Raw genomic sequence first — 27,732 nt, forward strand, 5'->3', positions numbered from 1 at the left:
TCGTTCTCGTGAAAACGACGCAAAGAGTCTTCGCCGCGACGCTCTAGTGCATGCTGTCTGAAATCGAACTCCTATGAAGCCGTTCCTGCAGCTTACGCTGTGAGTGTGCTCCGTATGCCGCTCTGGCCTGTGAGTTCCTTGTTATAGAAAATGAAAGTAGCAAATTTAACCACCAGCCTTCAAGTGTGTTAGGGAAAATGTCAGTCTACTGCAAGACCGCTACTATAGCTGCTGCTGATGCGTGAAATTTAACAGCCCAAAGTGATTGCGTGATTAGTTCGTGGGCCAAAGTGCTCAGCAGGCAGTAAGGGAAGCCTGATAATCAGAAATCGCATGTATCTAGATAATATCTGATCACATATAGAATTTACAAACAGGGTAGGGACGCCTACTACTGTGGGTTAGAGGGGCTTGACAGGCCCCTTGGCGACATGCTCCGTTGGCGTCTGCCAGCGTATAGGTCTTCAGCGGTGCTGGCGGCTACGTGACCTGTAGCGCCATTCGGCCTCCTCAGCAGCTTTCAGAGGGAGCACACGCAGTGGAACCAGTGCATACCGTCAGCCGCCCAGGGTGATTCTCTGGTCCCCACGGGTCTCGATGCGGGTATGCGAGCGGAGCAGCACCCGCTCGTGTGTCGGCTGGTTCTGTTGTGCTCCAGGAACAGGCGCCTAAGTGGACTTGTAGCCGCCTTATCCACTACCGGGACGCATCACTCAAGATTCTCGGTGGCCCACGCCCGTTCTTCTCACCCGTACAAATCGGAACCGCAGCGATCATTTGCCTCACGCGTTAGGGCCCAAAATTTATCTTCGGACAATTAGTCTGTCCAGCTCGCTCATTTCATCTTCTCTCGTCACAAATGTCATCCATGCTGTCTGCTGCTTAGAGGCTTGAATCACTGCCGGTGCTGGACATAGTGCGAACACATGTTTATTATCGCGCGAATCAAGTCGTGCCACGATGGCAGCTCACGTGTGACGTGCACATGAACCCCAACACACCATTGTTGTCTTCATTTAGTCAATTATTCGCCTTCATACAACTGTCATGATTCCTTTCTCTGATGTCATCTCGTCATTACACCAAATTTGTTCTTTCGCAGTCACTGCACTGTTATTTCGCAGTCACTGCACTGTTATCATCGTTATTGTGTCGTTGTGATTTCAATGTCATCGTGCCATTATCATGACTCTTTGGTCATGGCTTCATCGTGAATACGAAGTCTTAATTCCTCTTTCGTCATCTTATTGTCTTGCCATCATCGAGACGCCGTCGTCGACCAACTGGCGTCATTCAAGCTCCGCAATCTTGTCATAACATCGTTGTCGGCCCGCCGTTGCCGTCGTGAGATCAGTGTCATTTCAGCATCGCTATCCCGTCGTCGGGACACTTTCGTAGTCAAGCTATCGTCGTCATCCTATGGCAGTCGTGCCGTTCCTATCAGACCATTTTCATCACGCCAGCATCGTCATCCCATGGTCATTAGGCAATTATGGCGTCGTCGTCATGTTGTCATTGTCACTTCGTCATGAGAGAGACAGATCTCTTTATTGAAAATTCAGAGTGTTTAGACAGCACATTTTCGCCTACATGCTACTCGGCAGGAAATGGGACGAGACAGCATAAAGGCACTAGAAGAAGCGGGCATAAAAAAATAATGCTGCTCGTGTGATGTTATCAGTAGTTTGGTAACTGTGCGATGCTACGCATGTGGAGGGTAAATGCAAAATATAATGTAAACACAGCCTTGATGAGACGACATAGTTTAGACCACACACAAATTTACTCAATATATAATTACAAGTGCAGGGCTTTGCGCTGGTTGATGGGCCAGGCCAGGGACCCAGAATCCGTGTTAATATTAGAGGCCTTGGTCGAGCTTTTTCATATTCATCTTATATTGATGTCACTCGTTTCTGTAACCTGTACACTCAAGCAATATGTGTTCTAGAGATTCTACTGCGCTGCAGTTGTCATAACAAGGGTTTGTGGTCTGTCTATGGCAGAAAAGAATATCATTCGTGTATGCAACGTTCAGTCAAAACAGGTTATAGAGGGTCTCCAGATGGCGGGGTAGACATCGGAGTAGCCTTGATTGGGGTTCTGGGTCGATGTTGAATAAAAATTTGTAATTCCCTGTAGGTGAACACCATCTTCCATGTCGCTCACTGAGTACATATTGCTTCGCCAAAGCTGAAGCTTCACTTTTAATAAAAACGCTTTTATAAATTTTATGGGATTATGTTTTTTGCTGGCTGAATCTTCCGCCGTTTTATTATCTATTATAACGCAATGCCCTGGAAGTCGCTGAAATGCTATCGCATGTCCAGCGTTAAATGTCAAGCGATGTAGGTATGCTATGTCCTGGAGCAAAATGTAATCGCTCGATTTAACGCTTTTCGTGCAAAGGCTTTGCAATGTTGTTTTCCAGTCTGTGAAAATTGTGCATTGTTGTTCAAGTTGCCGTAGTATGCATTTTAGCACCTGTTTCATCGCGTACAGCTCAGATAATGTTTATGCCGCTGCTCACTCACAACGCCATTAAAATGAATCATCTGTGGAAGGAACGAAAATACGTCTAGAAGAGCTGTGTTGCGTACAACCGCCGTCAGTAACTATGTGCTTCGTAGTGGAGTACTTCTCGCTCATGCAGGCCAGTGATTTTTGTAAAATAGCGGCTATAGGCATGTTCTGCTTGGACACTATTCCAGGGATACACTTTCGAATGTGTAGAGGAGATGGCATCCACGGAGAGAACTGTAGTCGCATTGTCTGTGTTGCCTGTTTGGGGATAGCGATTCGAATTCCGCTAACAAGTTGCCTAAACGCAGAATTGTATTATATTATTGCTTAAGAAATGATTCTTATGTTGGACCAGGTGCATTACTTATATGCGAAGGATTTCGTAAATTGGTAACAGGTCAAACCTTAAACAGTTCGCCTCAGCTACGGTCCCTATAGAAGAAGACCCCTTCGGAAGACCCAGACAAACATGCGGACTATTGTTATGTGCTGCTTCCAAGCTTTTCATATTACTTAGCGACAGTTGCTACCAAATAGGAAGGCTATAGTGCAGTAGGCCATCAGCAGAAGCCTTATGCAACATCATCATCGACCGACAGTCACTACGCCACCGGGGTCCAGCAAGAAAACTAATAATTTGGGATGCACCAGAAATTGTGCCCCGTAACATTTTCACTTTTGGTGTCCAGGAGATGTCACGATCGATCAAGACACCGAGAAAGCGATGTGTCCGTACGTAAGAAAGGGCTCCAGTACCAAGTTTCAGTGCGTAGCCACCCATCGCTCGCGAGTAAAGGCCACACCAACGCTTTTCTCTAGTGATAGATGCAGCCCCCGCGATGACATACGATGACATATTAAAAAGCGCTCGCTAAAGTTGGTGCTGAGTAACTCGACGAGATTGTGACGCACTCTATTTACATATTTTAATAGCGTACAGCATGATATATATGCTCCAGTTTGTGGGCTTTTCTTCAAGTTAACGATAGTGATGTTTAGTACTAAAGAAATAACGACTGCCCCTTGTGGAGGATGTCAGACCTTCTGGAGTTACCAAACAAAGCTGCCGTCCTTCAGGATAGTCGGATAGCTATATTTAAAGGCGTCCTCCAGGGCCTAGAGCTTCAAGTGCCTCAAGAAGGGAACTATGTAAAACATAATCGAAGGCGGCTTTGGTGTCGATGAAGCTGACAATTTAAAATGTCCATTAGTTAGATGCTCTTGTACTGACAAAACAAGCGATAATATATTATCCAGTACTAATCTATTTTGCCGAAAGTAATTAATTTCGTTGGGATAGATGCCTCGCGTTCCAAGCAACCATGCTATTCGCCTATTGTTCTTTTCTATCAGTTTCGCAACACAGCTAAGCAGAGCGATAGGTCGTAAAGATGTCTAGCTGGTCGGCGGTTTACCAGGCTCTATGACAGGTACAATTTTAGCGAGTTTCCATTCGGCAGGCACTGTATCAATTTTCCACGAAGAATTATGCATTTGCAGCACGGAGAGATGGCAGTGGCGGGAACGGTGCACTATAGCTTCACAGCTGACTTCGTCGAGACGGGGAAGTCTTTATTGGCACCAGCTCTTTTTAGGTCCATTGCACCCATAGACGTTCAAGGATGTTGTCTGTAAGCTGAAGAAACTTTTGTGTACCGCGATGTCCAGGTAAAAAAATGAGCCTACTGTATTCTTCCGTAGTTTCTTTCATGGTTAGCTCTTCATGTGATCCCGCGTGTCACATCCAGCTTGTCGCAGAAATCTCTCCACCTTTTTCGACACAATTTTGTCAGATATCATCTTAGTCGACACGGCGCTCGTCGTAAAGCACGCAGATCTTCAAGATCCTTAGCGCGTAGTGCTTTTCAGACCGCACATCTTCGTATAGCGCAAAGGTGATCATACTCTTCATCATTAGCAGGAATATCAGCGTGCTCAGAATGTAGTACGGGATGCTATCTTCAGGCAATGGGCTATTGTCGGCATAAGTTTGCTGTCTCGAGTTGCAGGTGTAATACCTCAGCTAGAGGTATCTCTAAAAGTATCCCAGGTTGTGCATTTATTTAAACTTTAATAAAGGCCTTTGTAGACTGGAAGCCGATATCAGAATCGGGTATTGGTCACTACCCCTTGTCTCGAACTCAGTGCACCAGCTAAACCTTTGAACATACCTTGACAGAAAGGATAGATCAGTACAGCTGGTGACTCATGGCCCCTTCAGGTAAGTAATGCCACCATCGTTCCACGGCTCAATGCGATGGTCCGCGAGTAAAGTTGCCAGCCTATATCCTCACCTATAGGCGCGCATACTGCCTCCAATTATGTTATGGGCTTTCATTCGCCACACAGAATATGTAGACAAGGTGTTATGGAAATTACACTTTTCAAACTTGATGCATCAAATACTTCTCCTGGCTTCAAGTTGGCAGCTATTCGAGTAAACGTCTTCTTGCTAATGATTGTCTTTGCACAGATGTACTCGTTCATGTTATTTGGGGAGACAACAGTCTCGGCTACAGAAACGCTCTTGTGGAAGCCAACCAGTAGTCGGCCGATACCATTCATCCGCTGCCAATGGAGAAAATGATAACCACTTCTCCGGAAGGTCTGTTCTACAAGGAATGGAGATATTACCACAAAATGAAATTTGTAATTACGTATGAAGTGCAGAAAATCAGAGAGCTTCGAAAGCAGGTCTCGGGCATTCCATTGAAGAATAGTACAGAATTTTAGATGACTGTTTGTGGTAACCGATGGCCTTGACGCACCCGAACAATTCACGGTTGGCTCAAGAAAGAAATGCGGTCTGACGTGCAATCGGCTGTCACTAGGGGTTCAAGAGCCATCACAGTCTCAACCTCAGAGACAGTACTAATTGCACGATTATTGCGAATAGCTTTGCTTGCACCAAATAGCATAGGTAGAATCAAACTTTGTGTATTAATTTTACCTGTCGAAGGCGAAGCAGATATTTGAGTTTTCCTGGTGCTCTGGACTGCGGTGGCAGGTTCACTATATGATAGGTATTGTGAGGTCTTGTACAGGGATTGGTAGGTTCTCGTGATTCCCGAACATATAAAGCCTGGGCCTTTTTTGGCGCTTCGCCACGTTCTGGTGTATCAGAATTGACAAGGCTCTTTTTCGGTGTTGTTCCACGGTCAGACGCCCTGCGGTCGCCACACGTCGACTTCGTAAATACCAGTTCTGGTTTCGATGGTTGCTCTGGCTCCGGTGGAGGCGTACCTCCTCCTTGTGGAGCGCAATCTTTGTGCGAATGGAGTCCAGCACATACCCTGCAGGGGATAGTACCTTTGCAGTATTTTGCATTATGACCATGCCTTTGGCAGTTGCAACATTGTGTTGCAGATCCCATGTTCTCAGTCACGGGGTAGCTGCTGAATCCAAGTAACACAGGTTTTGGCATCGCATATTCCTTGGTGAATTCTAGAATCACTGATATTCGACTTGCTTCTGTGATGATTCAATCTTCGTTAAGGATATAGGAAACTTGCCTACAAACTAACGGGACGTCTTGACCCGCGAGGAATTTCTGCAACTATTTTGTCAGAATGCTCAACAGAGGCTCCTTGAATACGTCCACAAATAGCCGCACACAATGATCGGATGCGAGCTTGCACCGCCTTCCCTGCTAACGTAGTAACACTAGGCGGGTGATTAGCGGCAATGAGTGACGACACTCCCACAATGAGGCTGCCGTCCTTGTAAAGCGATAACTGAGGCCTTTTTCTTTTGCTGTCGATACAATCGATGATGCTAGAATATTCGGGTTTACTTTCCACAGCGTACGTTCAGGTTGTGTTGGCTAGAAGATAACCAGAATTCCAGCTGGTCGTTGTTTTTTTTACGCGAGAGCCGTAGAATATGCCTGATCCATGTCTTCGGTAGCATTGTCTGCCTGTAGGAGGCTTGTGTTCACCTCATCGTGTAGGGGTCTTTTCAAATTTTCCTGTTCACACAGCGCTGTCTCCTTGTTTCTCACAACTTTGATGAGAGCTGCATAGAGCGCAGTAATTGGCGGCGGCTCGCCTCGAAGCTGCTTCCATGTACTACACCCGCTTGGCGCTTGAAGGGGATCACTCGCCTCGCCTGCTGTGGATTTGATGTCGTCAGCAATCTACGGTTAAAATCGAAGGTTTAAAGGGCAAACTGTAGTGACTAATGCAATGAATAGAATTTATTGATAGCAAAAACAGAGAGGTCTACCTGAGCTAGTGCGCTCTAGTATGCTACTTTGCGCTGGGGAAGAGGGAAGGGGAGTGAACGTATTGGGATGGATGATGATCACTAAAATTACTGAAAAACTAGCTGAGCGCAAGCATCACGGTTGATACCTGTTGTCTTGGTCGTCCAAATCATAGTGATCGTTTCATCGTCGCAATCTTCTCATAGTCATTCCAATACCGTTCTGCCATTGTCGTCACACCGTCGTCGTCATTACATCGCCAAAGTTGTGCCGTCCTGATACAGTCGTCTTCAAGTCGTCGAGGTCGATTTCATCATCTTCATGTATGACAGATGTATAATCGAGCGCATCAAGTCTATGAGCAGTTAGCTTCTTCCCGGGTAAAATGTGACCAACAGCGTTGTGTGCTCTCTATTTGCATATAGTAACTTAAATCCTCAATTTCTTAACAAAATAACACTGGACGTAACTCACACAGCGTGTAGAATCCAAAGATTTGATGAAAAGGTCTTGGTAGCCGACTTCAGGCATGCTTGGCATAAATGCATCCTGGGTATTGTTACGGCTGGCGTCTAGGACCTCGTGCAGAAAGGACTTCCTCCCACCATGCCTCGTCAAAATGAAGCGTGACTTCTCCTGTTACGGTTGGCACCCCGTGCAGAAAGGACCTTCTCCAACAATGCCTCGTCAAAATGAAGCGTGACTTCTGTTACGGTTGGCACCTCGTGAGGAAAGGACTTTCTCCCACCATGCTTCGTCGAAATGAAGCGTGACTTCTCCTGTTACGGTTGGCACCTCGTGCAGAAAGGACTTTCACCCGCCAGGCCATGCCTAATTCGCCATGGTCATCTCGAGTGTCTGCCGGTCTGGCGGAAGCCCCGCAGTGTTTTCAGACCTCTTTTGTGTGTGTGTATAGGCGACTTTAGAGGGACCCTTTCCTCGAACTGCCCAGCTCTACAGGGGAACTTCCGCGAACCAGCAACGCCCAAAAGAGCGTCTGCGATTCCCGCATCTGAGGCTTGGTATAACCGGAGGCGGGACGCCATCCTCCTTGCAGCAGACTCGGTATAACTCTGTGCAGGTCACGTGATATCGACGGAAGCGAAATCGCTCCCACGATTGTAGATAGCCTATTTAAGGTGTTCCGAAATGTAGCCTTGGAACACTTCGTTCTCTTATCTTCATCTTTCATGAACCTATGAATAAACCGTGCAAGTTTCGCACTAGAAATCATCTTGTCGTTGCCCGGTCACCATGGTCTACCGTATGCCTGTATGCCGCATACAACGCCACGCTAATCCATTAGTAACGTCGGTCGAGCTTCGATAGGTAGGCGTCGCTGCAACTCGGCAGTAGTACGATACGCTACCCTGGAGTACGCAACAAACTGGTGGCAGCAGTGGAACCACTTCCAGCAACGCAGTCTGGCTATTGACATATTCTTGTGTAATTGAGCCAGGAGAGGGTGAATATACCTCGCCTCTTATATTAGTTGAGGTACCAGGAAAGCAGCCGCGAACATGTATCGACTATCGCAGGCTCAATTTAATCACGAAGGACCAGATTTATCCAATACCGCACATCGATGAAAGGCTTGAGAAAGTGAGCAGTGCTAATTTCATCTGTATGCTCGATTTAGTCAGAGGGTACTGGCAAGTTGCGTTGACCGAGAGGGCAGGCAGGCTTGCGGCGTTTTTCCCCGATGGCAACCTTTCGTCTGTAAGTCCTCAGCTTTGCATTGAAGAATGCGTCATATTGCTTCTCTAGTCTTATGGACGAGGTGCTACGAGGAATGGAGGAGTTTGCACTTCCGTATCTCGATGACATAGCAATCTTTTCTTCATCATAGGCGGACCATATGCAACACCTGCGAGCCATGCTGTGTCGTCTATGAGAGCCCAACTTGACTGCTAAGGCTCCCAAATGCCAATTAGGGCGCGCAGAGGTAGCTTATCTAGGTCATGTGATAGGGCAAGATCATCGTCGGCCTTCCGAGGTTAAACTGACCGCAATAGACAACTTCCCGCAACCACGCACCAAGCGGGACATCAGATCATTCATTGGCTTGGCGGGTTATTACCAAAGATATATCCCGCGGTATTCCGAGATCGCGAGTCCTTGAACGGATGCTCTCAGAAAAAGAGAACCACAAACGGTAAAGTGGGATGACGCAAAAGAAAAGGCTTTTAGTGCGCTTTTAGAAAGCACTAACGAGTGAGCTAGTGTTGAATGCACCCGACTACTCTAAGTCATTCATTCTTCAGTGTAATGCGGGGTATGGGGTGGTGCTCTGTCAAAAGAGAGATGACGAGAACGCACACCCTGTACTGTACGCCAGCAGAAAGCTTTGAGTTCGTGAGGAAGCATACAGTGCATCATAAAAGGAATGCGCCTGCGTTGTATGGGCGGTGCAGAAGCTAGCTTACTATATCGCGTGTTCAAGGTTCACCATAGAGACTGACCACTGTCCCCTCACCTGGCTGCAGTCCATGTCTACGAAAAACGGCCATCTTTTGCGCTGCAGCTTGGCTCTTCAACAGTGCACCTTCAATATTCGGTACAGGAAGGGTAAGCTTAACGGCAAATGCGACGGTTTGAGTTGTTGCCCGTACAGGAGCGAGATCCTCATTCTCACCCGGGTCTCCGTGGCATTTCTACGTTCGTTCATACGTTTTTTCCGAAGTGTAGTCGATTGTTACCTGGCTTTAATAACCACGTCTTAACACTTTCAAGAAATGGCTGTTTTCAGTGTTAAGGGGGGGCAGCCGCACGCAAGGAATGGGAAAGGTGTAGCGTGTTTCCTTTATTTAAAGCCTGGTGTATCTTGGAGGAGGGTGGCCTTGTGCTCGCTACTTTGTGATTGTGGATCCGGCACTGTTCGGGGGTGATTGCTTGCCCGCGCAGGAGACGAAAACTTGCGAGACCTGCTTGCAAGACCAATTTATCGGACCGGACCAGAGAGAAAACTCACAAGACCGCCACGAGTAATGATGACAACTCCTAGGAATCTACCAGCTGCGAACTAAGGGTTCACCTCTCAGGGGAATTATACTACTGAGACCCCCATCCCTCACACAGCGGCTGCTGGCCCCAACGCATCGGGATTTTTCTCGCCCGCCGGAGATGCTGTTACGGCTGGCGTCTAGGACCTCGTGCACAAAGGACTTTCCCCACCATGCCTCGTCAAAATGAAGCGTGGCTTCTCCTGTTACGGTTGCCACCTCGTGCTGAAAGGACTTTCTCTCGCCATGCCTCGTCAAAATGAAGCGTGACTTCTCCTGTTATGGTTGGCACCTCGTGCGAAAGGACTTTCCCTACTATGCTTCGTAAAAATGTAGCGTGACTTCTCCTGTTATGGTTGGCACCTCGTGCAGAAAGGAGTTTCAACAACCATGCCTTGTCGAAATGAAGCGTGACTCCCTAATTCGCCACGGTCATCTCGAATGTCTGCCGGTCTGGCGGAAGCTCCACAGTGTTTTCAGCCCTTTTTTGTGTGTGTGCGCGACATTAGAGGGATCCTTTCCTCGAACTGTCCAGTTCTACAGGGGAACTTCAGCGAACCAGCAACGCCCAAAAGAGAAGCACAAGCGTCTGCAATTCCCGCACCTGAGGCTTGGTATAACCAGAGCTGGGACGCCCTCCTCCTTACAGCAAGCTCGGTATAACCAGAGGCTCGGTATGACCAGAGGAGGAGGGGCCCTCTTTCCGCAAATCACACTCTGTGGCGGTCACGTGACGTCGACGGAAGCAAGATCCCTGCCACGATTGTAGAGAGCCTATTTAAGGGGCTCCGAAATGTACGTTTAGAAGAATTCATTCCCTTCTCTTCATCTTTCATCATCCTTTTAATAAACCGTGCAAGTTTTGCACTAGAAATCGTCTCGTCCTTGCCAGTCACCATGGTCTACCGGATGCCTGCAGCCCGCCGACAACACCACGCTAGCCCATTAGTAATGTCAGTCGAGCTTCGATAGGCAGGCGTCGCTACAACTCTGCAGCAGTACGATACGCTACCCTGGAGTACGCAACAGCATATGTAACAACATGTCGTAAAGAAAAACGGTCCGTTAGGGTTTTTGTGGACGCCATATCAACGTGAAAACGTTATAATTGATACCTCTTCATGATGACAAAACATTGCAATAGTCAGCAACTAAGGATGCAAAAATAATAGGGTTAATTAGTCGTAAACTGGGTTGAATGAGAGTGTCTCTGTGTTGCACTCGCCCTCTGGGTAGGCCGCTGTCAAGTGGCGCCTAGCTAAGGGGCGGCGGACTGCGCCAGATGGTGCGCAGTTCTCGCCTTTGTTACGGAGGGAGTGGGGAGGAAGCGAAGCGCATCCGGGGAGGAAGACGGAGGACGAGGGTGTGGGGAAAGCGTGAAAAGGAAAGTGTAGGTCCGCGCATGATGGGTTCTGCATGGAAGATAGCTTGCAGATGGCATCAGAGTAGCGCGCATCGTTTGTTCACCATTGATGCCACCGATACGAATATGGCAATAAAGTGCTGCATGAGCAGGGGTCTGTCTGCGTTGTCTCCTGTGAATTGCCCCCACACGTCATTCACGTTCTGACTCTCGCAATTTCCGGAGCAGCGTCGCAGCCGTGCCACACTTTGCTCCATTTGCAACGTCCCGCACGATCCAGATTGTTCGCACCACCCAATATACTGCCGAATGAAAACGCAATGAAAGCTGTGCTCAAATTTCGCATAAGGGATAATCGTAATCCTCGGTGAATTTTTTTCACAGCTTTTAAGCTCGCTCTTGTTAAAAATTTGCTGGAATCCCTTACACCTTTTTTGGTTACGGTTCATCCAGGGAGAACAAATAATTGGAGCCATAATTTTCAGACCCCTTATCGATAAGTATATCTGTCGTAGGCAGATTACGGAAAGATGCATAATGCACGAAACTTCTCTTGAGGTTTCCATCGACCTCCAGTTAGAAAAAAAGCTGTGCGCGACAATTGGTTTAATACATACTATTGGCTCAAACGTTTCTTCCTTGAGAACCGCAGTGGACTTGCAGCTGTAGCACGGAACATAACGCTCTGCAAAGAAAAAACGGTGCGATCTAGCTGACATTGACAATGTCTAAGTACCAATTTCCTAATTATGAGACAATTTTCGCTTAGTACTCGACGCATCAAATCATTTCGACTTCTTTTCATAACGTCAATTATGTGCGTTATGTGCTCGTCACCGCTTGACTTGTATATGAACTATTCCTAGGCAGCATCCTTTAGACCCTCGTGAATGTTTGTTTTAATTAAAAGCGCACAGAAACGTGCCCAATGTTGCACTATTTTTCAACACCGATAGTAAACAGGCATTTTCATTTTAATCCTTTTGATTGCAGGTGGAATATCACGCTTCAAGCAGATTTGTTTATGTATCAATCCAAGGCCGCAATGCAAGTTCGTGAGTGGCATAGTAAGTGGTATACAATTTTCTCCTCTTTTCACTTATTATCAAGATAACCGTTGACCGCCTCTTCAATGTATCAACAGTGGCCAGATGCCCGAAGAAAAACAGAACACAATTAGTGGACATGAGCTCATATTCTCACGCTATCGAAGTGTTCAGCACTGTGATGTCACTGTCTAGGCCAGTAGGCGGCCTGTACTCCGAAGATTCGTAGCAGCAGGATGCAGACGAAGAATACCAAAAACACTTTCATCGTAGCCAGCAAGTGCAAGCCAACTACGATTCTATACTGTTACTTTTCTCTGAAAATATTAATTTATTCATCTACTAATTTTAGGAGAGTTTGCCTCGTGGAGGTAGTGTCGTTTTTTGATTTTGCCCTTTACTTCCTGCGGATTTGTACGCTTTCTCTTCTACATTGCAAACAGCTTGAACGCAGCTTGTATGACAAATATGAGCATCACAAATCTTGGTTAATCTCTATGAACTACGCTACGTCTCTCAAGAACCTGCAACGAGTGCACATAATGCGGACAAATTATGAAAATGACTAGATTGAACGAGAAGAGTTCTCGCAAAGGGGCTCAATTCTTGTTGATCACGAACATATAAACTAAACACGCAATAAAGCGAAGGATATTATAAGATTAATGGACTGTGGTTAAAATTTAAATGTAGACAGTAATGAAGGGGGGTGGGGGGGAGACGGGAAATTGAAAGTGGATGCAAAGGTAACTTTTCGCCTAGGCGAGATGAACCCACAACCGTATTACGTGTGCCATTCGCCACTAATTGTGGTGCGGCGAGGGCCATCAGTTTGTCGAGTAACTTAAGTGTATGGGTGTTCTAGATCTAGCCGTGAGAGTGTTGGCCGGCACCACTAAGGGCTATCGCGGGCGGATGTAGGTCACATTTCTTGGAGAAATAGCGTCAGGTAACAAGATAACCAAGGACAGCAGGGGCGTGTCTAATAAACCTATGCTAATTATAGGCATAAAGGTTTTTTTTATTAAAAATTTGATCAAGTTTTTATTACCGACGACCATGTACAGCCAACACGCAATGGCGTAATTATAAAGCAGTAATTATGTGCGGTTTATATTAAACGTAAAGAATATAGAGAAATAAATGTGGCAGTGAGTGAAAAAAGTACTTGTCGCAGGTGGATGCCGAATCCATACCCTTCGCATTACGTGTGCGATCCACCACCAATTGTTCACTGTGACGGCCATCAATCCGTTACCAATATTGCGATAGTGAATATATGGACACTCCAAGCACATTTCTGGTTTCACCGTTGGCGTCGCCATGATGTTCCGTGCAAAGTCGAAGGACCATCACATCATCGCCGCATGTCGTATTCTGTACGAGCGAGTGGATTGAACGCACGCTAAGCCGGGCCACTGTATTTTGAAACTCATCCGCGATGGCTACATGATCCGCAATACACGGTGTTTCCGCGGCCTAGTTGGCGTTAATGCGAGCGACTGCACGAAGATCAATTTGCCCGCTGTATTTGCGTTTCGTGACTGCAGCGTTTTGATAGCTAGCTTCCGCGGTCATAGAGTGAGATGTGTTCATGCTTGCTTGTACGCGTGTGACACCGTGTCACGCCTTTCTACAAGAAAGCCTGCCTTCGTGAATAGCGTTCGACGCGAACGTTTACAGGTCAAGATTAGGGTTAAACATGGCTCCATAACTTTTTATCCTTAGGCAAGAAGTTTATTTGGTTTAATAACACCTCATCTATGTTATCTGACGTTATTTCTGGTGTTCCTCAACGAAGCGTCCTGGGTCCTTTATTATTTCTTATCTACAATAATGTCCTTCCATCTCATATGACATCTAGCATCCCTTTGTTTGTTGATGATTGCATAATATACAATAAAATTATTACTCACGCAGATCTTCTCGTGCTACAAGAGGAACTTGACAAAATCAATTTGGGGCTCACAGTGGTAAATGACAGTTAACACTGACAAATGCAACTAATGACGTTCAGCCGAAAGTGATAAAACTCGCCTTAGACGTACTCTCTTAGCAATAATTCGATATTCGTTATGCACAACTACACGTACATTGGTATTAACTTCACTTCTAATCTTTCTTGGTGAACACACACTGAAAAAGTTACTGCCATGGCATCGTGCACACTAGGATCCTTAAAACGTAATCTTCATGCTGCACCTTCCATAAGACGGCAACTAGCATACCTGATATTTCTTCGTCCACAACTCCAATATGTATCATCCATCTGGTCACCTCACCATGTCTATCTAATCAACTTACTGGAATCTGTACAAACCCGCGCTGCACGTTTCCTCGCTGGATGCTATAACCGACACTACAATGTGACTAACACGAAGACTTCATTATCACTACCACCCTTGGAATCACGTAGGAAAATAGCCACTCTCTGTTTATTGCATAAAATGGTCTACAGCGCGAACGGGACTACCTAGCCACTATCAAAACCATATCGCATATCTCGCAGGCTTCATAATCAACATAGTTTTACTCGTCCTTTTGGCTGTACCCAGCCTCTAGGACGTCTACGCTTCCACGTGCAATTGGTACATGGAATGACCTCCCTTTTGATGTCGTTTGTATTAATGACCATATGACATTTAGAAATAAAGCACTCACCATCTATGGCTGTTTTTACTATCCACATGATCACTTGAAATCATGTTTATAGGTTTTACAGGGATGTCATGTAGGTCCACTCAATTTCATATAAAACCTACTAAGTATTTTATTATTACAATGTTACACCAAATCTACTACATTTTATCATTGTATTACACCTGGTTCGTGAATTTCTTATCCTTACGTTCTTGTTAAAAATTATTGCCTAGGCCCCCCCAAACAACATAGTCCTACATGGAGCCTGTGAGGTATTTGAATATAAAAAAGAAATAAACATACGCTGCTGTTGCCGGTAATTGCGAGAAGGAATCAGGGATCTTTTAATGTGTCGTGTTTCTCTCTTAAAGGCATAGCTTAAGCGTCCTTGAAATTTTGTATGTGTACTAAAGATTTTCCCGTTCAATTTAGTTCATACCGAAGTCAATTTAACGTAAGCGCCCCTCAATTTAATCCAAGCGCCATTCAAATTATTTCAAGTGCCAGTCATTTTAACCCGAGCGCCGCTCAATTTAATCCAAGGACCACTGAATTTAGTCGCGGCATAAGGAAATTCGAGAACCTTTTGAATTTCAAGAGTTCCGACGCTTTCCACACATATTAGGGGTTAATACTTTCCAAATGAAAGGGGGAGATGAGAGACAAGTAGTTTTCCTGCCACGTGACTAATGTGAAATTTTTTTTCTGCTACTACGTCATGAGAGCGACACAGCAAAGGACATTTATCTGCACTTAATTGAGAGGAAACGTCATCATAAGCACGTTAAGAGATTTAACGACACACATGCGATGGGGTTATGGCTATCAAACGGAACAACAAAAAATTGATCCAATGATAATTACTAAGCCCTGTCCGCGAGGCCTGGGTCGCTAGCGAATACAATTCACTATTTCACCGCGACATCCGCAGCCTCCACTCAAATACCTCGTCATCGATGCCACTAAAACGCTCATGAATTAACAAATAATTGCATAATACACCTAACTGTATTGTCGAGTCACTAGTGACCATAGGTGAAATACAATGCGCAGTTCAGGGTTCTTGGTGTTTTGCACACCGTGACGTCATGTATATCAAGTGAAAAACGATAAAACGAGTGACTCAACTATGCCTACTGTAAACTTGTATGCTTAAGTGACTAGTGACTATTATTTACCTATTTCGCTATCACTGCGGCAGCTTTTACTCAAGAGTGCCGTCACTAGCATCAATCAAGCTGTAACAAGATGAGCAATTTCTCGCTTCCACTGCTAAGTGATACTACCGAGTTATTAGTAATCACTAGTGATGCGCTCACTACGATGTTCGCTAACATTATGCAGAAAGGCGTCATGTATGTCGAACGTCATTCAGAAGGCGATTCAATAACTATAATTTCATGACTATAAGAGGTGCTAAGATTGAGTCACTAGTGATGAAGAATCACTTTGTGTAGTGTGATGGCCGTAGCCATCGTTCGTGCGCGTCGTCAATGCTATAAATGGCAGTCTCAATAATTGAGAGCTTTAGTAAGTCAAGATTGCGTATTGACCTCAGAGTCATTAATGATCACTAGACACAAACTGTGTTCGGCTTTCTTGCACTTGTATGCAGTAAAGCGTCATGTATGTCAAAGGAAATCTCTTTCAAACAACGATTAAATCATGATCATTTATTATCAGTGAACATTTGTTCTACTACCATAGGTAATTGATGATGCAGATTAATTAGGCCTCACTACTGATTAGCTTACTTCTTTGTTTTCGTACTTTCATACAGCATAAGAACATGGGTATCATATTGAAAGTTACCCAAATGGCAATCCTAGTTTAATACCTAAGAGGTGCTAGGAATTTGTCACTAGTGATCACGAGTCACTTTGTTAGGTTGGCAGCGGCAACCCTCAATCGTGCACGTAGTGTTTGATATTTATCACGATATTATTGAATTAGCATTTTTTTCTACCATTGCTGCCTGATAGTAAAGAGTGATTAGTGATCACTAGTGATAAGCTCGCTTCAGCATTCTCTTGCAATTACAGATCATAGTGTCATGAATGTCAATTGATAAGCAATTTGAACGATGATTCCAGATTAATAACCAGGAGATGCTAAGAATTAGTCACAAGTAATCATGAATCACTCTGACAGCGGCAATCATCATTCGCTGATATTGCGATAAGTATGAATGTTTTTCTTTAACTACTTCTCCCCGAGATTGCAGATGTCACCCAATGACTGGTAGTCAATGTGACTCTCATGAAGAAGTAGCAAACTCCCAAATGTTTCGTTGGTCACGTGGCAGGAAAGCTACTTGTCTCTCATCTCACCCTTTCCTTTTGAATGTATTCACCCCTAATATGTTCGCAAAATTTCAAATGTCATGAAGTTTAGAAGGTTCTTAAATTGTGTTAAGCGTGGATTAAATTGGCTGGCGTTTGGAATATTTCGGCTGGCATTTGGATTAAATTCAGTGGTGCTTGGATAATATTGAGTGGCACGCGGAATAAATTACTGACCCGGATTATTTTAAGGGCCCTGGGATAAGATTGACCAGCGCTCGGATTAAATTGACTGGAACTTAGAATAAATTGAGCGGCAAAACCTGTAGTCCAAGTCTTCGGAGTGCTAGCCAGTGAAGCTCAGTGCAAGCCGGGTAGATGTGGAACATCCTTCATTTGCCCCATGGTGTCACCTAACATATGAGCTTAGACAATCAACCCATACGCTGCCGCATGGCATGAAGGCGGACAGATGTTTCGATCATGAGGGTTGTAATGTGGGCTTGTTGGTAAAGCATCTTCAAGGGGTGTAAGGGTGGCGCGATTAAAAGACGGGACAAAAGATGACACACAGGGACACACACAGCACATTTAGCGCTTTGTTTGTCCCTATGTGTCATCTTTTGTCCCGTCTTTTAATCGCGCTACCCTACACCTCTTGAAAATGTTTAGATACATTATCATACACAACTTCGCCCGCTATAGCGACTTACGCGTGTGCGTTGCATGGCACACATTTAACAAATAGCATTGATATTATGAAGTACTTATGCAATCGATACATACCCATAATGCAATCAAAGAACCAGAGATAAAAAAATAGCAACGCTTCCCTTATCAGAAATTTGGGGTTAGCGAAGCTTGTCCTGCGTGCACCTGACCTTCGTCACGGTTATATAACCCACAGGCAACGGTGCCAGATTGCTTCGGCTCCCACTACCTCAGCTCGGGATCTTCTTTTCGCTGCTGTCGGATTGCCTGGGCCCAGCCGGCTCTAACGTATGGATCGGCGCGCCGACAGTGAGCCCTTTGACGGGCGAGTTTCACCGCTGCTCGTAGAAAGGCTACCCGTTCCTCGGGGGAACACACAACGCGTGGCTGTCACATCCGTTTTCCCAGACCAAACTGAACGGAAACAAAAGCAACGCAGTGAGCACGAATCCATTTCATGCCCTTTACCTACCCGACGAAAGCGAAACGGCACTGAATGGTTGCGCGCGCCTATGCAGCTTGGATTCTTGCTAATGAATCATGCCCAGGCGCCAATGCAACTGGGTACTCATCAAACCGCTCACGGAGCCGTTCTTCTCTGAGAGAAACTAGGTTTTCTTGCGTGACCACAACAATGCCACCTAAACTGTTGAGCCAATATATGCTTCGCACAAAAAATACAGGATACTTTTGCGACTTTGCACAATCGCAACCATATTTCTAACGAAGCTGTTATTTTTTCATTTTCAGTTCAATGCAATTTTTTTAGCCTGCTTCACCTTCATTTGCATATAATAAATCGCAGAATTCCGAAGTACTGCCCACCTATCACTCTCCTGTTTGAAACTTTTCGCATTTAACGTTTCCCAGTGCTTCTAAAGATAGTTTTTAAAAGGGCTGAAATTCACTGAGGCACATTTTACTTCACGAGAACATTGGTCAAAATGTGAGCCTTCCCGTGCCATTATGGCTATCTTATTTCTGAAGCGTACAGACTTGCCAAAGGGCAGCGAAATAAATTTTGTGTTCACGAAACAATTAACATGGTGTGATTGCTTCCACAGTCATTTTACTGCGATGGTCACAATTAGTCCACGCTCCTGGAACTCTGCCTAGAAATTACTTATTACCACTCCTAATTTTGCACAACTATATGCAGAGTTCGCTGTTTAGTTAACAGAGGATGCGCGGAAAACCTACTGTAAGGGTCGTGTTATAAATAAAGAACACGGAAAAAGAAAACGATAGATACACTTACGACTGCTTGCGCATGAAAATGCGAAAGCATATCGTTTGTAGACCTCGCAACGATACGAACGCACACACTTTATATACTCATTACGTGGAACCACCACCTCCCTATTGGCTACGCCGTCACGTGGCCAATGACGCACGCACTAGGCCATGCCTTTAGCCTTCCAGGACCATGGCGCCGCCATAGCACGGGGGACGACTGCTCGTCTCACTCCCCGGAGGGCCGGGTCGATTGCCGCCAAAACCACAATATGACAAATTTTCTTTTCAAAGCCGCTAATTTGCTTTGTCTACAGCAACCTGCCTGTGAAATTTCTCATTAATACGAGCATGTTTCGACGTGTTTTTACTTTTTGCGTCGCCAGCCATTTTTGGTGCCATATTGGTACCGTTTTCGGTTGCGCTGACTGCGACCAATTTTTGCGCAATGGCGCGTATAGCGATTAAGCAATAAAAAAGCAAGCGTTCATAAAACATTTCCACCACTTTTCTTACTCCATGGACTTTATAAATTAGCCACCCATTACATTTAAGATGACTCCCAATTTTCCGAAATATAGATTTCGCGTAACCTACGAGTTTTCTCGAGAGATTGGGATGCATCCAACGGCCGCATGAAACCTTCGAAGATTAGCATACAAATCTGCTGCGGAAGCTGCATTTTACCTATGCACATTTACCTTCGACGTAACAGTTCTGTGGAAAACCCGCAAGGTGGAGAGAACCTTGCGGTTTTTCCGCAGAACTGTTACGTCAAACTCATGCCTTTGCTTCTGAGTTGTAGATCAATTCGACTTCCCCTGCCATCTGCTAGCCGCCTGGTTAGCTCAGAACGGAGACATTGTTGTTCGACCGATTCGTAAAAACTTCATTGAGAGTGTTATCTATGTGAGAGATGGTTGCAAAGCGCTGCCTGATCCACTACGATGGATCTCTCTATTTGATGAATTAGCGTTGTTGAAAAGATTCTAGTACCATGTTGGCCAAAGTGAGGTTTACCCGTTTTATCCTTCGTGAAGTTTGATTTAAAACATCGAAGTCGGCATTAAAAAAAAAGCCTGATTAGCTCAGATGGTAGAGCGGCTGCTCAGATGGTAGAGCGGTCCCGGGTTCGAGTCCGAAACCAGGACGAATTTTTCTTCAACTGCGAAGCTTTTCTTTCGAGGAACCCGTATGGGTTTCTTTTGTAGCACTCAGCTACGTTCGGGTGGTTGCCTCATTTTCGCTTCATTAACATTTACCTCCGCCCACAGATTTGCCATATTCCAGTTCGGGAAATTTGATATCGCTGGCATTGAAATTTCAGGTAATGAATGGTGCTAAATAGTACGCCGCTTGTAAAACACACATACTGTTCCTGTGCGCTTGCATAAGCTGCTTACTGCAGACTCCAAATAGTCTACCCACTTTGAATTTTGCCTGGGCGTCACCCATAACCTGGCACATACTTTGACAAAAGATGCAGAAGGTGCCTTCATTTCACCGAGCACACCGGAAAATTTCCTGCCACTCTCGAATAACTGATGATGTTAGCAAAAACATGAATGTTTATTTCTAAATCTGGGGTGTAGGCAAGGACCGGCAAAATTTTGCTGAATATTACAGTTAGATATACCGCATATCAACCAACTTTAGTCTTGCAGTAAAAGTACAGGTATTTTTCGATGTCACGAAACACAGCCTAAACTACTATATTCACGTTCCAAAACTAGCTGAATGTACTTCCTGTAGTAAGTATATTTGACACGCACACACATTTAATTGATTTGTCATATTAGTTCCCCTCTTTCCACTAACTTTGATTCTCCTGACATTGCTAGATTTGCTTGAAGAGCAGGCTTGATTATTAGCTTGTGTGATTATGTTTGAATGCTCCGGAACGACTATATGTGTAATTTGGTGCAACTGCGGCTATTAGGCGATACGCTATGAACTTTGCCTATGAGATAAACTATGAGGTTCCGTTCGATTTCGCCAAATATAAACATGGTGCGACTTAGGGCTGCCTCGAGACCCTGGCAACTATCGCGTAAGATTGGTATGTAAGTCTTTCCAGAACTTAATAAAAGAATTTTACAAGTCATGTATATGATGCACACGTGCTCTTCTCCAATAATTTTCCCATAGCGTTTCTCCCATCTCGGTACATTTTAGGCTGCGCGGTATTTGTAATTAGGCCACGGTAGCGGAAAAAACTACTCCAACTCGCCCAGCTCTCAGTTTCGATGGACTAAATTATTGACGGCTCGTAACACAGTCTTAACACTCCTAAGCACATGGACACATAATGTATTGTAAAAGCTGCTATAACCGCCAGTTTTTTTTTTTTTTACTTTGCTAAACATTACCCAAAAGGTGTCCCTTATTTAGCCAATTACAAGCCCGGGGTATTGTTTGGTTCACTGATCCCCCTGAAATAAGCATTTGCAAACGTTCAATGACCCATGCAAAAGCGCCTTTGAAGGGATTAGTTTTTTTTTTCATTTGTTCCCTGATTAATCTGGCCGTGCTATTTCCTGTTTATGTATTTCAACAGAAAACAGTGTCCCAGTACCGCAAGCTGAGGATTCATTGAAGTCTACTGATATAGCTACGTACGCTTCGCGCATAGATATTTGTGACAATTCCTTTTTTAACTATGGAGTGCTGTGGTTCACTCGTGGACATATTTCTTCATTCTTTCTTTTTATAGACTGGCACTTCGGTTTTCTCTAACAATTGCTTAAAGGTTCGCCGAGAGCGAGTGACTCTTTTTGATATTTATTGTTATTTCTCGGATTTTATTGTGCGAAAAATGGATTAGGCGATACTAGCCAGTTAGGTATTGTTCACTTTTCTCAGGAGAAACGCAAATTGTTTTTTGTGTAAGCTTAGAAATATACTAGTAATACATATTTACCCTATAAACAAAATACTTCATTATCCGCTAAATTTTCATTCGAGAAGCTGCAGAGCTTAATGTCTAATATACAAATGACTTAATTGAGTAATAATAGCTGTTTGCGTTTTCATTTATCTGGCCACAAAGAAAAGCGCACAAAATTTTGAGAAGGCCCATGTGACCATGTAATAGTGCGCAGAGACATTAGTGCCCTTGGCCATGCTACCAACGACTAGTGAATGCTGTACCCTTGATGCAGCAATAGAAACAGCGCTAAAACGACAGGATGAGTGAAGGGACACAGACAGCAGCGCTGACAACAGCGCTGTTGTCTGTGTCCCTTCACTCGTCCTGTCGTTGTAGCGCTGTTTCTATTGCTCGTAATCATGAACCAACCAGCCAAAATGCGTACTCCCCTTGATGTAGGCACCATAGTCGACTTGGGTCTGCTTGCAACAAGGATGTTTCGACACCCAAGTGTTCCTCATGTGTAGTAAAGCTTGTTCAGAAAGAATGAAAAAAACAGTACTAACGTTTGAAATGTTCACCTGGTACAAACTTTTTTCGTCTTTGAGACATACTCAACCACACTAATTCTACCGTATAAGATTACATTCTATACATATTTCATCTTTTGCTCTTGATTACTATTTCAGGAAAGAATCCGGCACTTGCTGCATCCAGCACGGCAGGAGAGCCACTCCAGAAAGCCACAGGTGAGAACTAGATATTGTACCTTATTGCAAGGGAAGCAGCCCGTTTGTTCTTCGTACTAAGGTCGCAGTGTTACAATATTTACTCTAACTTCTGTAAGTGCCCTGATCAAGACAGCTGAGCCTCTATACATAGGAGGAGGAAGAATATCAAGACTGGTGGTCGCTGCAAAAAAGAAGAGGAATAATAATGAAAAAGGCAGAGTAAATGACACTTTTTGCGCTTCCTTACTTTTTTGGAGCATCCGTCACAACCAGAGGCTGATGTGGGAGTCATTGGAACTGGCCTACACCATGATGGACGTGGCTGCATTCAGAGCCCCCAGGTCAAAGTCAATGAGTCACTCGACTTTGAACTTGGAGCTAGCACAACTGAGTTCATCCCCTGGGTCACGACCAAGTGGGTACGGCTGTGGCCAAACTTCTTGCTGCAGGTACACGGAATATTTGTGTCAACATAGAATATTTCTAATTTCTTCTGACAGTTTGAGCCCCGAACTGACGATTTCATGACCATCACAGGCCGCAGTTCTCTACCAGCGAGATGTGATGAAGCCATCGTGCTGCCAGCTAAACGTAATTGTTATTATTTCCTACACGTTCACCAAATCCGAAAGAAACTACGATATGAACGAAAGCGAGTCGGTGGTAGTCGTCATGGCAATAAGGTACTTTCCAAGTTACCTAGAAGGGCGACACTTCAACTTGTTCATTGTAAATTTACGAATAAGCAATTGAGAACGAACGCGAATCTTTCAATGGTGTTTAAGTTACTGCGGTGCTGTAGGAAATGAACAAGCACACACAATAATTCGATCTGCCGTTAACAATGTTCATTGAGTTGCTATCGCGAAGTCACAAACAGATGCGGCGCGAAAGTTGCGGGCAGTTGCACGTTAGCTGACGTTAGCAAATTGGAACTCGACAGGCTTTACAAAACAGCGCATTTCTGCCTTGAAAACATATTTAATACTCCGCCTTTATTTCAGCATACGACGACGGGGCGTAGCAATCATTAGCGGTGTATGCATCGGAGTAGCAGTCAGTAATGCCTACTCCTTCCTTGCCACAGTGCCATGAAGTTGCAAATGCGAAGTTTGTCTATACAAACCGACTATTGCGAGCTTTCAATGTGATTGCCGTCGTTTCAGCGCACCTAATTAAAGCGCTCTATACCACGTTCGGGACGCTAACCTACCGTCTCCTTACGAAAGTAAAGAATTCTTTACACGTCGTCTGTGTAAACCAAGCCAAGGGTCAAGCCAGTGTAAGCCAAGTGCAAACTTGGCTTAAACATGGTCACTAACAAGCCCCTTAGTTTTAACAAATATATATTAGGTGCTTTCTTTTGTTAACCAAGGACGCCGGCGAAACGTATTGCAGAATTCGTATAGGTAATACTGGAGAAAACACGAGTCTTCTTGATTTCTATGCATAACTCGATCTTAATTAAACTGGAACCGCTAATTTGTTGGCAATTATTACATTACCATACTTCCTACAGCCACCGAATGCGAACGCATTGTCCCTTGCACTTCATTCAGGAATCTGAAAAACATTCTGCATGCCGGCCATTTGACACTCTGCAACGCTTGAATAGGTAATATTCAGTCAACACCTCATTATCCAACAAAACTAATTATTTATTGTGCTGCACCCGCAACATGGGGCCCTATAACGTGAAACAAATCCAATGTGCTTTTATTCCAATCTCCTGACGTAAAATTTGCGTAACCGCCGACGCAAGAATCAGGCGTTCACCCGCAGGGTTGTCTGAACCGACCAATCAAACGCTCTCCTCGTTCATAGGAGGTCACTTTTGTTTGCTTGAAAAACGAATAACATTGCCTACACTGAGCGGCTTGTCTTATCGAATTGGCTGGCAAGAGGCGAGGAGCACTCTCAAGCGAAGAGGGATTCCATAGGGCCGAGCCAGTGCACTGAAATTCGATAACCGCATGAAGAAGGTGATGCCGGCGTCTGCAATTGGACAGCTTTCCCTTACTTAGCTTGCGGTGGCTGATCAAAAATTGCGGCGGCATGCAACGGAAGCTTAAAAATGACGCTAGAATGGATCCTCCGCAAAGAAGAGTTGGCAGAATGAGGTCGTAAACGTGTCGAAAGTGCTGAAAGACGGAAGTTTTATTGTGCGCAAATAAACACATGCTCTCAGGCAGGTGCGAGTACCCAGCGCTTGAGCGATCGGAGGCAGCCATCTTTTATTCCTTTAGGTATGGGGCAGCCAGCGACTATTCAGAAAAAAATTCAGTTTTGTTCGGTATATTGCATCTTCAACGCGTACACGTCACTTTGACGGGGTGAGTTTTTGCGGTTTTGTGACCTCGCGTGATAGGCAGGTGAAGTGGGTGCACCCCGAAGACTCGACCAATTGCTGGGGGCTAATCACGAAAAGGCGTCGAATCAGAAATAACTATTATTCTTTTTTCGGTCAAATCATGCATAATCAATGTGTACACGTCATATCAGATGGGGAGCTATCGCGGTTTTCGTGACGTCGCGTGACAGCAGCTGAAGTGGGGGTGGTCCAAAAAAGTTTCGGACCAATCGCGGTGGGCTGAATATAGAATTGGAATAGAAAAATTTGGAATAGCTTTACGTTATAGCGCCCATGCTGGCTATTTCAACGAGATATAAAGAACGTAAGTGGCGCAATTGTTTACTAAGATCTGGAAATTTACTATACATACGTCTTGTAAAGCAGACAATTTAAAAAAATTCATAGGCCTGTGCAACAAACCCAACACAGTCACAGCAGAAGCTGGAGGACCGGCTCCCTAGGAGCTCCATCTTCAGTAGCACGTACAAGAGGGTCTTTGCGGCGAAGTCTCTGCATCGTTTTCGCGAGCACAGCCTAAGTGTCCGCGCGGCGTCCACGACGAGCTACGGCTTCTGCTGCTCTCTGCACGGCAGTCTGCTGAAACTGATGTTACCAGGTTGAAACCGCACGCGTATCTTCAATTATATGGTTCACTTTTTCAGCAGCGATTCGTAGCTTCAGTACATAAAGGGTACCGAAGTGTAAACACTCGTATCCAAGCTACGCGGCGCGCATGTCGCGTCCCTTGACCCATGTCACGATACATTGAAAGTCATGATGGTAACGATGATGACGATGATTTATTGACATCTCCTTTAATGCGGGGTGGTGACAAATAGTCACCTAGCCCGCTTGTGTGAACCAGGTCAAGCTACACGCAGCATGCAACTGCTACATGGAACTGCCACTTGACAGGACACCTCGTGTTATACAACGCAACTGCAATGCAAAGTTTGCATGTATCGACTCTAGGCGTCGAGCTTGCCACGTCGCTTGACGAGTGGCATGATTTCGTGCTGATGATGCTAATAATTCTGCCGATGATGACCGTTTATTGGCATCCTGTTTGAAACTGGGCGGTGATAGTCTCCTTGCCTGCTTTATCTAATCAGGTGTGCTATACATGTCTCGCATTCTGGCATTATATACATCTCCTTAATCTTCTCTTTCTTCCTGAAGACAATCAATTCATTTATTGGCCAATACCCCAGAGTGGGTAGGAGCCACATACATAATAGAAAGCACAAACTACCTTTTACCGCTACTATGCAGCTGCTGCGCTGCGTGGCATGTGACCTGGTGTAATATTATGTAAATACAATGATAAATGCACCCTTATCGAAAACTGCGCGCCTTGCACCTCACGTGGCGTGGTAAGGGATACGACACAATGCTAACGATGATGACGGTCATGATTATTATGATTATTAGTATCCGCTTGGAATCGGGGCGGTAACAAACGGTCACCTAGCCTGCTTGATTTTATTAGGCAATTCATACATGTAGTTCACTTATGTATGGTTCCGGACTGTGACTTTTTACTTCAAGACAATCCGACTACTTTTTGGCCAATACCTAATAATTGGTATGAACCTGTCGATACCTATCACGGACGCCGGACACCAACGGCGGTGACGGCCAATATTGCCAATGGAAACGACCATTGAATTGAACCCATAAAATCTAACGTTGCAAAAAAATATGAAGGTGCAATGCACTTGTTCGAATTTGTATGAATTGAAACTGATGGAAAGTCGTTACTGTTCAAATAACTTTCATAAATTGGTGTAAATGGAAAGCTTTAAAGATTTCACAATTTCTGTAGCGAAGCATTTATATACCAGTCTCCTCACCAGTAAATATTAGTATAAAGTCCCCTTGCGCATTTCATATTGTTACGTAGGAAGACGCAGATGAAAAGCTATATACAAGTACATTTACAAGAAAATACGCCGCGCTTGGCCAAGAGGCAACAGCCCGCACTAGCCTCTAATTGTCGTCGTCGTCTTCACATTGCTCGCCTCTTCGTGATCGCAAATACTGTTCTGTAGCACCACCCCCGGCGACAAAAGTGCCCTGCCGGAGCGACTAAAGGCCGGACTCGGAAGCAGTGTAGTAGGCCTTCAGCCTACTGACATGCACGACAACACTAGATGCCAGAGGAAAGGACGAGGTTGAACCCACAGGAGCAATTTCGTACGTCACAGGCATCGCCTGGCGCAGCACGCGGTAGGGCCCTGTGTATCGCAAAAGGAGCTTCTCTGAAAGTCCGACGTGACGAGAGGGCGACCACAGGAGCACGAGCGCACCAGGCGAAAACTATACGTCACGATGGTGGACGTTGTAATGACACTGCTGAGTGGTTTGGGAGGCCATCAGTCGAGCACGGGAAAGCTGGCGTGCATGGTCGGCGAGGGCGATGGCGTCGCGCGCATACTGGCTTGTTAAGATTGCAGCAGGAGGAAGTGCCGCGTCTAGGGGCAAGGTAGGATCGCGACCGTACAGTAGATAACATGGAGAAAATCAGGCGGTGTCGTGCCAGGAAGAATTCTGCGCAAATGTTACGTAAGGAAGGGCAATGTTCCAGTCGTGGTGGTCCTTGGAAACGTACTTGGACAGCATGTCGGTAAGAGTACGGTTTTACCGCTCTGTCAGGCCATTGGTTTGAGGATGGTATGAGGTAATCAGCGTGTGTTGAATGGAGCAGTAACGGACAATGTCGGTGATAACATTCGAGAGGAAATTTCGACCACGGTCAGTAAGCAGCTGTCACGG

At 45.2% G+C, this 27,732-nt stretch overlaps 1 long non-coding RNA gene across 1 annotated transcript in view; it reads left to right on the forward strand.

The window, feature by feature from the left end:
- The window catches only part of LOC129384242 (uncharacterized), a 152,744-nt gene that overhangs the window by 101,364 nt on the left and 23,648 nt on the right, over positions 1 to 27,732 (forward strand). The window contains exons 2-3 of the long non-coding RNA XR_008611985.2: positions 12,086 to 12,159; positions 22,563 to 22,622. This is a non-coding gene — a long non-coding RNA (uncharacterized lncRNA). The remainder of the gene's footprint in view (positions 1 to 12,085; positions 12,160 to 22,562; positions 22,623 to 27,732) is intronic.

Source organism: Dermacentor andersoni, chromosome 8 (genome assembly GCF_023375885.2).
Source record: "Dermacentor andersoni chromosome 8, qqDerAnde1_hic_scaffold, whole genome shotgun sequence".
NCBI lineage: Eukaryota > Metazoa > Arthropoda > Arachnida > Ixodida > Ixodidae > Dermacentor > Dermacentor andersoni.